Raw genomic sequence first — 12,398 nt, forward strand, 5'->3', positions numbered from 1 at the left:
CCTCTATGGTAATAAGATTACCCACTGGCCTGAAGTCTTTGTTCAGCTTTCTCCCGTAGGTCAGCTCTGCTACTGGCAGCTCCTGCTTCAGCTGTATCTGTGGCTGTGGCTGTAACTGACGTAACTGTCGTAACTGCCTCTGTAACTGCCTCTGGCTCCAACTGTCGCTGTAACTGTCGCTGTAATGGCCTGAAGTCTTTGTTCAGCTTTCTCCCGTAGGTTAGCTCTGCTACTGGCAGCTCCTGCTTCAGCTGTGTCTGTGGCTGTGGCTGTAACTGACGTAACTGTCGTAACTGTCGCTGGCTCCAACCGGAAAAGGAAAAGAGAATCTTCAAGCTGTCCTCTCCCCTCTTATAGAGTTTTTGACATCATCAAGCACCACCTGAACGACCAGGGCCGATTGGTTCTTGACTTGGCCCCTCCCCCTAGCATAGCCGTTAACACCTCCCCTCAGCCAGCCCCATGACTCATCACACAGGAAGTTGTCTGCTTCCTGGAATGCTCCCTGGGCCTCCTGCCCCGGAAGAGCAAGCCACAGTGTCCAGAGGCTCAATGAGGTAAGCTGAGTCATTCAAAGAAAACAAAGGCCATTCTGGCTACAGCCCCCAGAAAAGAGCTGTTATATTTTTGTACACATAGATCCTTTTTTTATTTTTTACTTCTTTTGGGGTACAGACTTAGTAATGATATTGCTAGGTCAAAGGGTATGTGTGGTTTTATAGCCCTTTAGGCATAGTTCCAAATTGTTCTACAGAATGGTTGAATAAGTTCACAACACCAACAATGCATTAAATGGCTCATTTTTTTCCACATCCCTCCCAACATTAGTCATTTACCTTTTCTGTCCTATTAGCCAATCTAACAGGTATGAGGTAATCCCTCAAAATTGTTTTAATTTACATTTCTCCAATCAATAGTGAGTTATTCTTTCATATTGCTATAGATAGTTTTGATTACTTCATCTGAAAACTGTTCATATCTCCTAATCATTTATCAATTGTGAAATGGCTCTTATTTTTATAAATTTAACTTAATTCTCAATATGCTTGAGAAATGAGGCCTTATATCAGAGAAATTTGCTTCAAATTTTTTTTCAAACTTACTATTGCTAACTGTATTTCCCTCTATCCTGTCCCCCCCCATTTATTCTATTTTCTCTCCTTTCACCCTGTCGCTACTCAAAAGTATTTTACTTCTGACTACCCTCTCCCCCAATCTGCCCTCCCTTCTATCACCCACCCCCTTCTCTTACTCCCTTCACCTCCTACTTTCCTGTAGGGTAAGATAGATTTCTATACCCAATTGAATGTGTATGCTATTCCCTTTTTGAGCCAATTCTGATGAGAATAAGGTTCACTCACTCCCTCTCAACTCCCCCTCTTCCCCTCCACTGCAAAAGCTTTTTCTGACCTTTTTTACGTGAAATAATTTACCCCGTCTACCTCTCCCTTTCTGTTTCTCGAAGTACATTTCTCTCTCATACCTTAATTTTATTTTTTAGATATCATCCCTTCATATTCAACTCACACCTGTGCCCTCTCCCTCCGTCTGTCTGTCTGTCTCTCTCTCTCTCTCTCTCTCTCTCTATATATATATATATATATATATATATATATATATACACATATATTCCTTCTAACTACCCTAATAATCAGAAAGGTCTTATCAGTTACAAATATCTTCCCATGTAGGAATGAAAACAGTTTAACCTTGTTGAGTCCCTTATTATTCCCCTTTCTTATTTGTGATATCAATTAAGTTGGGACTTTCTTACTGTTTTAAAATGATAAATTAAATGTCATTGATTGAGCCTTACTAGGTGCAAAGTCCCAGGCCCAAACCCCTATCTACTAGGTGCTTACGCTTATGTGGGCATGAAGCCCTCAGGGTCCTAAAGGGAGTTTCTAAGACGAGAGCCAATAGTGGGAACCTAAGTTCTGGTCGCTCAGATGACGTTTGATGATAGCTAAAGAGTGTATAAAAAGAGAGAACAGAGCTATTTGCGAGGGCTCTCACTCTTGGAGGAGTGTTGAGGTGGAGACTCTGGGCAGCTGTAGTTGAGAGCCCTCCAGCTTGTAAACCAGGTTGTTCCAACTTTGTTAAACATTGAGATTTGAATCACACAAGGTCTGCCTGTTGATGCTTGTAATTTGTATTTGCTCTAAAGTGCTGGCTTTTCCCCCTGAACTAAGTGATCCATAAGATTGTTAACCCCTTGACGTTGCTTTCCTTAGTAAAGCAGATCAAAAGAACCTCTGCTGGCAGCTTTCTGTGTGCTGGTTGTTGGTGGATCTCACACCTCTTCAGCAGCCGCTAGCAGATTGTTGTAACAGTATTTACCTTTTTATGTTTTTCTTGAGTCTTGCATTCAAAAGTCATATTTTCTATTCCACTCTGGTCTTTTCATCAAGAATGCTTGAAAGTTCTCTATTTCATTGAATATCCACTTTTTCTCCTGAAGGATTACACTCAATTTTGCTCTCTGGAACTGTGAGGAGGGTCCCCCTTCCACTGTCGCAGCAAGCTCTGCTATGCTAGTACTCCTCCTTGCCCTGGGACTGCCACCCAGGACTGGGACCCAAATCCAAGTATGGGCAAAGCAACAGAGTCCTGCCTCAGTGCTACCAAAAAGACCCCTGTAATTTACTTCTTACCAGTTGTTCAACCCCCTCATGGTTTGTGGGCTGGGAGCTCCAGAAGTAGCCACTGCTGTTGCTGCCCCTGCTGATTCAGTGGCTCCCAAAGCCTGCTTCTGGCTTGCTAGGGGCTGGTCTATGCTGGCACAGCCTGTGCTAGACTCTGTTCCATACCCATCCTGGTGTAAGAGACCTTTCCTGCTGAACTTTCTAGTTGTCTTGAGCTGGAAATTTGTTTCACTCCCATCTTTTTGTGGGTTCTGATGCTCTAGAATTTGGTTAGAGTCATTTTTAAAGGTATTTGGAGAGGTTTGGGGGGAGTCAGGAAAGTTCTTGCCTTTACTCCACCCTATCTTGGCTCTGCCTCTCTAGGCTCTTCTTTAAAGCATGTTCTCTTCCAAATTCTGCGTTCTAAGATTACTTCAACTATCATTTACCAAAACTGAATACATCCATCTAATTCAAACTTTTGTTACTGACTGAATGAAAAAGTATTAAGCATTTATTTAACATGTGAAAAAAGCACTGTGTGCTAAGTGCTTGGGATACAAACAAAAAAGATATTCCCTACTCTCATGGGGCTTACATTCTAGTAGGGGAGACAACACACATAAATTTCTGTTGCAAGAAACATCCCATCGTCCTTAGGGTGCAACAACAAAACATGTACTAAAATCTCTTCTTTAGCATCATTTCCACCAACAAAATTTTAGTAATTTCTGATTTTCAGCCATTTGACAGTGCCAAGGACTTCAGTGGCAAGACCTTTCTTTTCTGGGTTTTCAAGTTAGCTGTGGCTGTTGCATCTGCATAAACAGGTCTATGGTGCATCTGCAAAGAGATTGTTTCCCAGGATAATGGCTACAGGCACTGTGCTAGAAGCATTGCTATTCCCAAAGCTCTTGCGTTCAGGGCTCTGTACTGTCTCCATTACAGTCTAAGAACATGGTCAAAGTGATAATTTGACTTTTCTGGAATATGCCACTTCATCTTTTGTCTTAAGAGTGTTCTGATGCTTTAGTTAGGATAGCTTATAGTAGAGATGAATGACACCTTCTCCACAGGGGTTGTTTCCCCAAACTGTGCCTGTAAGACATCTCAACACACCATTCTGCTCCCATAGAATACTTAGAATCCAATGGGGAAATGTAAAATGTCAGGGTATGACAAAGAACATTTGCTGGAGGTCAAGATAAGTGCCCAAAGGATTCCCAGTAACACGATTGCCATGTCAAACTATCAAGTTCATTTATTTTGACTTATCTGCTCAGAGTCCACTTTCACTCCACCGTGTCCATTCTGGCTGTGAATAGCTAGAGAAAGAGAGGTCATCACAAAGAGCCACTATGATTTTGTCATACATAATGCACACTTTGTTTCCTTTTCTGAACATGATTACTAAACTAGTAGATCAGAAGAATGCCACAGACATAGTTTACATAGGTTTTTGCAGAGTACAATAAAGTATATCATGATATTCTTTTGGAAAATCAAAAGAGATGTGTGCTACGTTATAACATGATTAGATATATTACAAAATATCCAAACTGAAAGAGTAGTTGTTAATGCTCTAATGGCAGCTTGGCAGGACATCTCCAGTGGTGTCCAGACCTACCTAACTGTGCAATGATCTAGTACACCTGTCTATTCGTCTCCGTCTTTTCCACACGAATACCAAGACTTTTTCAAATGCTGGGCTAAAATTGAACTGAACTTTATCTATAAAGGTCTGATATACTACTAACTCAATAATCCTGTTAAAAAAGGAAGACATGGGGCAGCTAGGTGGCACAGTGAGTAGAGCACCAGCCTCGGAGTCAGGAGGACCTGAGTTCAAATGTGACCTCAGACACTTGACACACTTACTAGCTATGTGACCTTGGGCAAGTCACTTAACCCCAACTGCCTTGCCTTCCCCCCTCAAAAAAAAAAAAGGAAGACACATAATTTTTTAAACTGATCTTGTTGTCTGACACAACATACTTCAAAAAATATATCCAAACAACCTCCACAAGACACACACACAAAAAACATTTCCTAAAATATTTATCACTTAGAAAGGTGGAGTGGCTTTTAACAATGATAGTATACTAACATTAACTACTGTATTTGAATGTCTTGTTTTTCTGAATGTTGTTTTCACATTGTTGTAGACAACACATTGAATCACTTCATAGAAGTCTACATGTTTCATATACTTTATATGTATCAATCCTTACAATGCAATAATGTTACTTTATATTTATATACTATAGTTTTTACACCCAGTCCCTTGGCATATTTCCTTTTTGTTTGTAGAATGGCTCAGTCTCACAGATTAGTTTCAATTATCTCTAGAGGTAGAAACTTTAATCAAATACTTAATACAAAGATTTTCCCCCCAATCTTTGTTTTCTTCTGACCCTCAATGGATTATTTTCATTTGTATCAAAGTTCTGAAATTTTATGTGGGCAAGATGGTTTCGTCTCTTAGGCTTTCTTCTTCTATAATGTAACTTTTTAAATATTTAGATTTTTTAAAATCCATTTGAAATTGTAGTATGTGCAATCAAGTGTAGTAGGTAGCATAAGATACTATTTTTTTCACCACACCCATTTCGAGTTTTTTTTTTTAGCAGTTCTTGGTAATTTAAAACAAAGAAAGAACTCATAACGAAAAGAGAGGACAAAAAGTTTTGTGACCTGTTTGTCAACTTAGGTTGGATAGTTGTGATCACAGCTTTCTTAAGATATTCATAAACCATCCCTTTAATAATGTGCTTAGAAATTTTACCAGGAATGGAAGCCAAGCCAACTGACCTATGATTTACGGACTACATTCACTTCTTAAAAAAAAAAAAAGGGAGCCTATCACCAATGGTGACTCAATTATTACATTTCCCAGTTCTTGAAACTGATCTTGGGTAGCAGCTCTCTATTATTCATTTTTTTTTCTGGTCCATGCTAGGCAAAAGATCATTCTGTTTGACAGATAAAGTAGAAGTAAAGGAAAAGTTGAATAGCTCTTACCTCTGCATAATCCAGTCATCTTGCCAATCACAACAAGCATTAATTCTATCCTGTCTTTGATTGTCATTAGGACAAGTGGTACTCTTTTTTCTGGATCCTGCCATAATTCTGTATTTCTTAGTAGCCTGCTTTTGCCTCCATCTTTTATTATTTAACAAACCTAAGTCAATGGGCCAGATTCCTGTGCATCCACATTAGTCTTACTGTCTTCAGAATTTTTTTCATATGTCGTTTAGTTCTGGATGCCAAAATTTAAGGAAGACATTGACAAGCTGAAGAGAATCAAGAGATAGCCAGCTTGGAGAAGAGTCTAAAATCTTTGCTGTACACAAAGATCACTTGAAGAACTTGGGATGTTTAGCCTGGAGTACTAAGGGAAGACATAACTACAAGTATTCTAATTATAATGTGGAAGAGGGATTAAATTTATTTAGTCCCAGAGAGCAGAACCAGAAGTAAAGGGTAGAAGTTGCAGATGTGAATTTTGATTTGATATAGAGAAAAACTTGCTTATGATTAGAGCTATCCAAAAGTGGGATGAGTTGCCTTGATACAGAATTTTCCTTCATTGAACAAGACCTCAGGCAAAGGCTGACCATTCACCAGTCTGCTCCTCTTCTGGCATTTGGCTCCATTGGCTGTCCCCCAGGCTTGGAATTTTCTCTCCTCATCTCTACCTTGTAGTTTCAAGTCTCAGTTAAAATCCTATCTGCTAGAAGAAGTCCTTCTTGATCTCCCTTTAATACTGGTTAATGCTTTCTGAGAATATCTCCAATTTATTTTGTATATAACCTGTTTGCAAAGGTGGTTTAGTCAGCCAATAAACATTTATGAAGCACTTACTACTATCAGGCACAGTGCTAAGCACTGGGAATACAAAAAGAAGTAAAGACTGTCTGTGCTCCCAAGAAACTCACAATCTAATGAGGGCAATAACAAGCAAACAAATATGTATAAACAAGCTATACACAAGGATAAATAGGAAATTGGGAGGGCAAGCACTAGAATTAAGAGGGGCTGGGAAAGGCTTCCTGTATAAGAGATTTTAGCAGGGACTTAAAAAGAAGCCTGGGAAGCCAGAAGGCAGAGATGAGGAGGGAGAACATTCCAAAAATGGGGGAACAGCTAGAGAAAATAACCAGAGCCAAGAGATAGAATGTCTTGCTCATGGAACAGCAAGGAGGCAAGGGGGAAGTAAGGTGCAGGAATACTGTAAAGGTAGGAGGGGGCTGGGTTATGAATGGATTTGAATGTCCAACAGAGAATACTGTATTTAATCCTGGAGGCAATAGAGGGCCACTGGAGTTTGAGTAGGGGAGTAACATGGTCAGACCTACACTGTTGAAAAATCACTTTGGTGGCAGAATGCAAGGTGAATTAGAGTGGGGAGAGGTTTAAGGCAAGCCGACCCACCAGCAAGCTGTTGTAATAGTCCAGGCATGAGATGATGGGGGCCTGCACCAGAGTGGTAGCAACATCAGAGGAAAGAAGCAGCTGTATTCCAGACAGTAGGAAGGTGAAATTGACATGTCCTGGCAACAAATAAATATATGATAGAGGAAAGACATAGTAAGGAATCCAGGATGACTTCTAGGTTGTGGACTGGGGGACTGGGAAGATAATATTGCTCTCTACAGTAACAGGAAAGCAGGGGCTGGAGGGAAGGTTTGGGGGGGAATGATAAGTTCAGTTTTGATATGATGAGTTTAAGATGTCTACTAGACATACATGTTGCCAGTACATTGCATCTTGTCTCTTATTAGATTTTTGAGGTCCTTGAGGGCAGGGGTTGTTTTCGTATTTCTTTGAATCCAAAGCTTTTAGCACAGTACCTGACACATAGCAGGCATTTAATACTTGATTCCACCTAACCTCAAGTAGTTTCTCTGGTGGTTGAAAAATCTGATCCAAAACAGTAGTTTTCATTCATTGGTTCTTTTTTTAAAAAATGATATATTTTTAGTTTTCAACATTCACTTCCATAAGACTTTGAGTTACAAATTTTTCTCCCCATCTCTCCCTTCCCCCACCCCAACATGGCTTGGAACTTGATTTATATTCATATTGACCCTATTTCCACATTAGTCATGTTCTAAAGAAGAATTAGAACCAATGGGAACCACAGGAAAGCAGAGACAAAAAAAAGGGGGGGGGAAGAGTAAATAATATGCTTCAATCTGCATTCAGACTCCATAGATCTTTTTCTGGATAAGTCTAGAGATTAAGTCTGTCAAAGTTAGTCATCGAGCATTGTGGCTGTTACTGTGTACAATGTTCTCCTGGTTCTGCTCACTTCACTCAGCCCTGGTTCATTCAAATCTTCCTAGGTTTTTCTGAAGTCTCACTGCTCATCATTTCTTAGAGCACAATAGTATTCCACTACTGTTCTCCTATCTTTTGAAGGATAACATTACCATCAAAGCAAATCAAGAAATTATTACCTGATTTCCTTTGAGCAAACAACCCCTAGCAGCTGTGGTCCTGACTATTGTGAAGTCCACCATCACTGGTTTAATTATGCATTCCATGCTAGGCTTGTGATGTTCCAAAACTCATCTAGATCTTATTTTCTGTCCGAGTGTTATGCAGCACATTATAATACTTGTTTTTGTCTCCATTGATCTTAAATCATTCCTCCTACACCCTTTCATTCCTGTTTCCTCACATGTGTGTACTTACAGAATACCACTCGCCCTACTCTTTGGTTCTATCCACAAAAGGTAAGCAGAAGTCTTTTCTGAATTCAATCAACAATGTTTCAGATATGACTCATTAGAATCTCAGTAGCTAGTAACACCCCTCTCTCTCCCCTTCCCCTCTGCCCTTCTCCACTCCTTCATTTTCCCCCCTCCCCTCTGTACACCCTTCTTCACCCTTTTTGTCAAGCAGTATGTGTGAAACTGAGGTTAAGGAGAAAAATGTTTTAGTTAAATTAAACTTAAAAAATCAAAACTCCACTTAAGCTTCCAATCCTTCATTCTCCCTTCCCTACTCTGCTCCCCCTTCCTCTCCTCTTCTCACTTCTCTCCTATACCCTCCCAGTCTCTTCCCTTTCTTCTCCTCTTCCTTATTCCCCACCTAACCTCTCTTCAACGGCTTCACTCCTCCTCCTCCTCTACTTCTTCTCTTTATCTTTCTCAAATCATTCCCTTCTCTTTTCCCTCTTCTCACTTCTATCTCCACATTTTCCTCTCCTCTCTTCCTCATTTCACCTTCCCTTTCTTTTTCTCTCTTCTTCCCCTCTTCTGTTCTACTCTTTTCCTTCCTTTCTCTCCTCCCTTCTAGCTCTTTCCTCTCCTCGTTCTTTCTTCCTCCTTTCCCTCTCCTGCCCCTTCTCCCTTCCCGCTCTATCCTATCCTATTCCCCTTCTTCCTACTCCTTTCTCCTCCTCCCCTCCGTTCCTGCTCTTCTCTCTTCCTTTCTCTTTCTCCTTTCTTTTTCTCTCCCTCCCCCTCCTTCCAGTGCTTCCCTTTTTCCTCTTCTACATCCCTCTCTTTTCTTCCTTCCTCTCCCTCTCCTTCTCCAATGCCTCCTCCCTTCCTGCTCTTCCCTGGACCCCTCTCTTCCTTCCCCATCCTCCTCTCCCTTTCGCTGTTCCTCTTCTCTTTCCTTCCTGTCCCTGCCCTATCTCTCCTATTCCTTTTTCCTTCCTGCTCTTCCTTCTATTCTTTTTTCCTTCCTCTCTTCCCTCTTCTTTCTCCTATTCCTTCCTTCCTCTTCTTCCGCGCTCCCTCCACCCACTTCCCTTCTCATTCTCTCCCTCTCTGCTGGTTTGACCCACACCCCCACCCTGCCCCCTGGGTTCTTCTGGTTCTTCACTCCTTCCTTCTCGGCTGGGCATCCTCTCACGCCCCAGAGAGGCGGCCCTATCGCCCTAGCCTCCCTCCCAGCTTCACTCCCTTGCCCACTCCGTCCCTCCCCAGCGCGCGGAATCAGGAGCTGATGCGCAATCAGCCCACTTGCGGACGCGACGGAGAACAGTTGCGCGAGGGCACCGAGAGGCGCGCCCTCGCGGGGGTCCACGGGTTGGGAGGGGCGTGTCCAAGTGGAGCGGCGGCGTGCGCGCACGCGAGTGCGTGCGTCGTGACGGCAGAGCGCTGGCGGCGGCGGCGACGGAGCTGTTTGTTCTGGGCTCCTGCTCCCGAGAGCTGAAACAGCGGCTCCCGGTGGTGCCCGTGGAGTTGGGGGACCGGGCCCGGGCCCGGGCCCTGTGTGTGCAGGTAGAGGCGGCGGCGGCGGCTCCCGGGCACCGCGCTCCTCGGCCGCGGGGCTGGGCCCCGGCGCCGTGCAGCCCGGAGGAGGCGGCGGCAGAGGCGGCGGCAGTGTGCGGCCTAGTCCCAGGTGAGGCGAACGTTTCTGTCCTTCAGGGAGGGAGGCACGGACCGATGACTGAAGGACGGCGCGCGGGAAGCAGGCGGGAGGGCGGGGATCTGGGACCGGACCGCCAAGCTCAGCAGGGTACGGCCAGGAAGCGGTCCCGGGTGAGTGGGGGGGAAGCTGTCGGATTCTAGACATTTACTTACGCCTCCTGCCAACGTAACCTGCATTGCGTAATAGGGCTAGTGCGCCAAACACACCTACGCTATCTGCGCAGCGCCGCCGAGGGGCGGGGGGACGCGGGCGGGGGGAGATGGGGGAAGCCTGGGGCGGTGCACGGGAAGGGGGGGCAGGGAGACACCTTTCCTCAGCGCGGTTCATCCTAGCTTCTCGGCTGCCGCCCGGCGTGCCTCCATAACGGGGGCGCCTGGAGCCCGCTATGTCCTCTGCGCAGCGGGCCGGGCCCGGGGGTTACTCTGCGCCGCCTGCGCACAGCCGCCCGGGACGGGCGTTGCGCCGTTGGCGTAAGGGGAGGTCTCCCCTCTCGTCGCTGCGCCGTTGGCGTAAGCACCGTCTCCTCCCCCTCGCTCCCTCCCTCCTGCTCTGCTCGTCGCCGTTGGCGCACGTGAGGGTGGACCTCCGCCCGGGGCTGCGCCGGCCGCGTAGGACGGGGGAGGGTGCGTGTCTGTGTTGGAAGCTCGGGGGCCGGTCTGGGGGCGCGGAGAACGCCGGGCCCAAGTTCTGGAGAGGGAGGGGGACAGGGGGCGGGCTGAGATTGATGGCACTTCCTGCCGCCGCCATTTTGTAAAGTGAGCAGGAGGAAGCGGCGGCGGCGGCGGCGACGGCCGCTGCTGTGGCTGTGCTGCGGCGTAAGGCACCCAGCCCGGAGCCGCCTCCCCCTCCTGCCCTCGGTGAGCGGCGGTGACGGGGCCGAGGGGGAGGGATATGGTCCGGCTTGGTCCCTCACCTCTACACTCTCATCCCCGCGGCATCTGCCTCAGGCCCATCCTTCTCTGGGCAGGGCCTCGGCCTTGGTTCTTGAATCCCCTGAGCCCGAGGTCCTTTCCCATCTCTGCAGATCCGTCACGTGGGCCTAGGATCCCGCGATGCCCTTCCCGGGGTGGAGACGTGCACCTAGGCCGGGACCTGACCGGGCTCCGATGCCGAGTCAGCTTGACCTCTCATCCCTGTTACGTTTGTTGCCCTTTCCCTGGATCTCTGTTTCCGCTTAGCCTTTTGGAATGCTTGTGTTTCGGAGAGGGGCCTGGGGGTTTTGCAAGACCTGCAGGGTGGGAGGAATGTGTTCCCGAAGATAAGAGTCGTTGGAATGGGGGAGCGGGGCGATGTTTTGGGACCCGTGACAGCCTCAGTTCTGTTGCATGTTGCAAGGCACTTGATATTGTTTGGCAGTTGGAATTGTTTGTGTTTCTACAATTAGGTTGTGGCTGTATTTTTATGAATCACCAAAAGAAAAGGAGACTCTTAAGAAATTGCTTTTCTTAAAATGGAATCCAGCCTTTTGTGAACTGAGAAGTTATCTTTTGATGTTGAGGACCGAGTAAATGCTTATTTCAAGGCAGTGAATGAGTCATCTGTCGTTCCTAAGTGGTTCTGTGACTAACTGACCTCCTGTTTGCTTATAACCATGATTTCTTGTGGTGGCTGCTTTTAAAGTGAATCTTTTTCGTACAGCCTGCTTATTGTTTTTAGGCTTTATAAAGGGTTTAGGATTAGGCTGCTTATGCTGTTTTGCTTTATGTTTATATCAATTAAAATATGTCCAATTTCACTAGTGTTTGCTGTCCTTAGAATTGGAAGTTCTTTTCCTTGGATTTGGTAATATTTAGTTTAAAAAAAAAAGGCTTTGGAAAAGCCATGGTTTGATAGGTTCATTGTTCTCATGTATTGAGTATTGCTGTGGTGGGCTAGCGATAACTATAGGGATTCTTTTTAATGGCTCTGAAAAATCGAATAGCTTTATACTTAAAAGAATGGTTTTTGACTCACAATTCAAAATCTATCTTTGCTTTCCTTTTGTACTTTTCTTAATATTATAAAATGAACTTGTTAAGATTGAGAGTTGCCTGAATGTTTCTTGCAAAGATAACTTTATGGATAGATTGATAAGTTGAAAAATGTGAGAGTGGGAAGCAGAATATTAAATTCTACAGGGTTTGAATGTAATTTTATTGGAAAACAAGCATAAAATGGTTTCTTTCGGTGCACACCAATCTTATTTTGTCTCTGTTGAGGTTCTGTGAGTTAAACTAATGATAATTAGGACCTGTTTTTTGGGAGAAGTTCAAATTGTGACAGCCTCTGTATTTATATATATATATATCTTAGAATATCTCTGTCATTGATAGTGCTTTCTTTCAAACTTGTAGTTGAGTGTAGGAATTAAGAATTGTAATTGTACTTAATAGGAGTTAAATA

At 44.4% G+C, this 12,398-nt stretch overlaps 1 protein-coding gene across 2 annotated transcripts in view; it reads left to right on the plus strand.

Annotated features, from left to right (window-relative positions):
• The first annotated feature begins 9,735 nt into the window (after positions 1–9,735).
• BRD4 (bromodomain containing 4) overlaps positions 9,736–12,398 on the plus strand; it is a 198,497-nt gene continuing 195,834 nt past the window's right edge. For both annotated transcript variants that reach the window (XM_036742378.1, XM_036742379.1), the window contains exon 1: positions 9,736–9,986. The gene's annotated coding sequence lies outside the window, so the exon portion shown is untranslated. The remainder of the gene's footprint in view (positions 9,987–12,398) is intronic.

Source organism: Trichosurus vulpecula, chromosome 1 (genome assembly GCF_011100635.1).
Source record: "Trichosurus vulpecula isolate mTriVul1 chromosome 1, mTriVul1.pri, whole genome shotgun sequence".
Lineage (NCBI taxonomy): Eukaryota > Metazoa > Chordata > Mammalia > Diprotodontia > Phalangeridae > Trichosurus > Trichosurus vulpecula.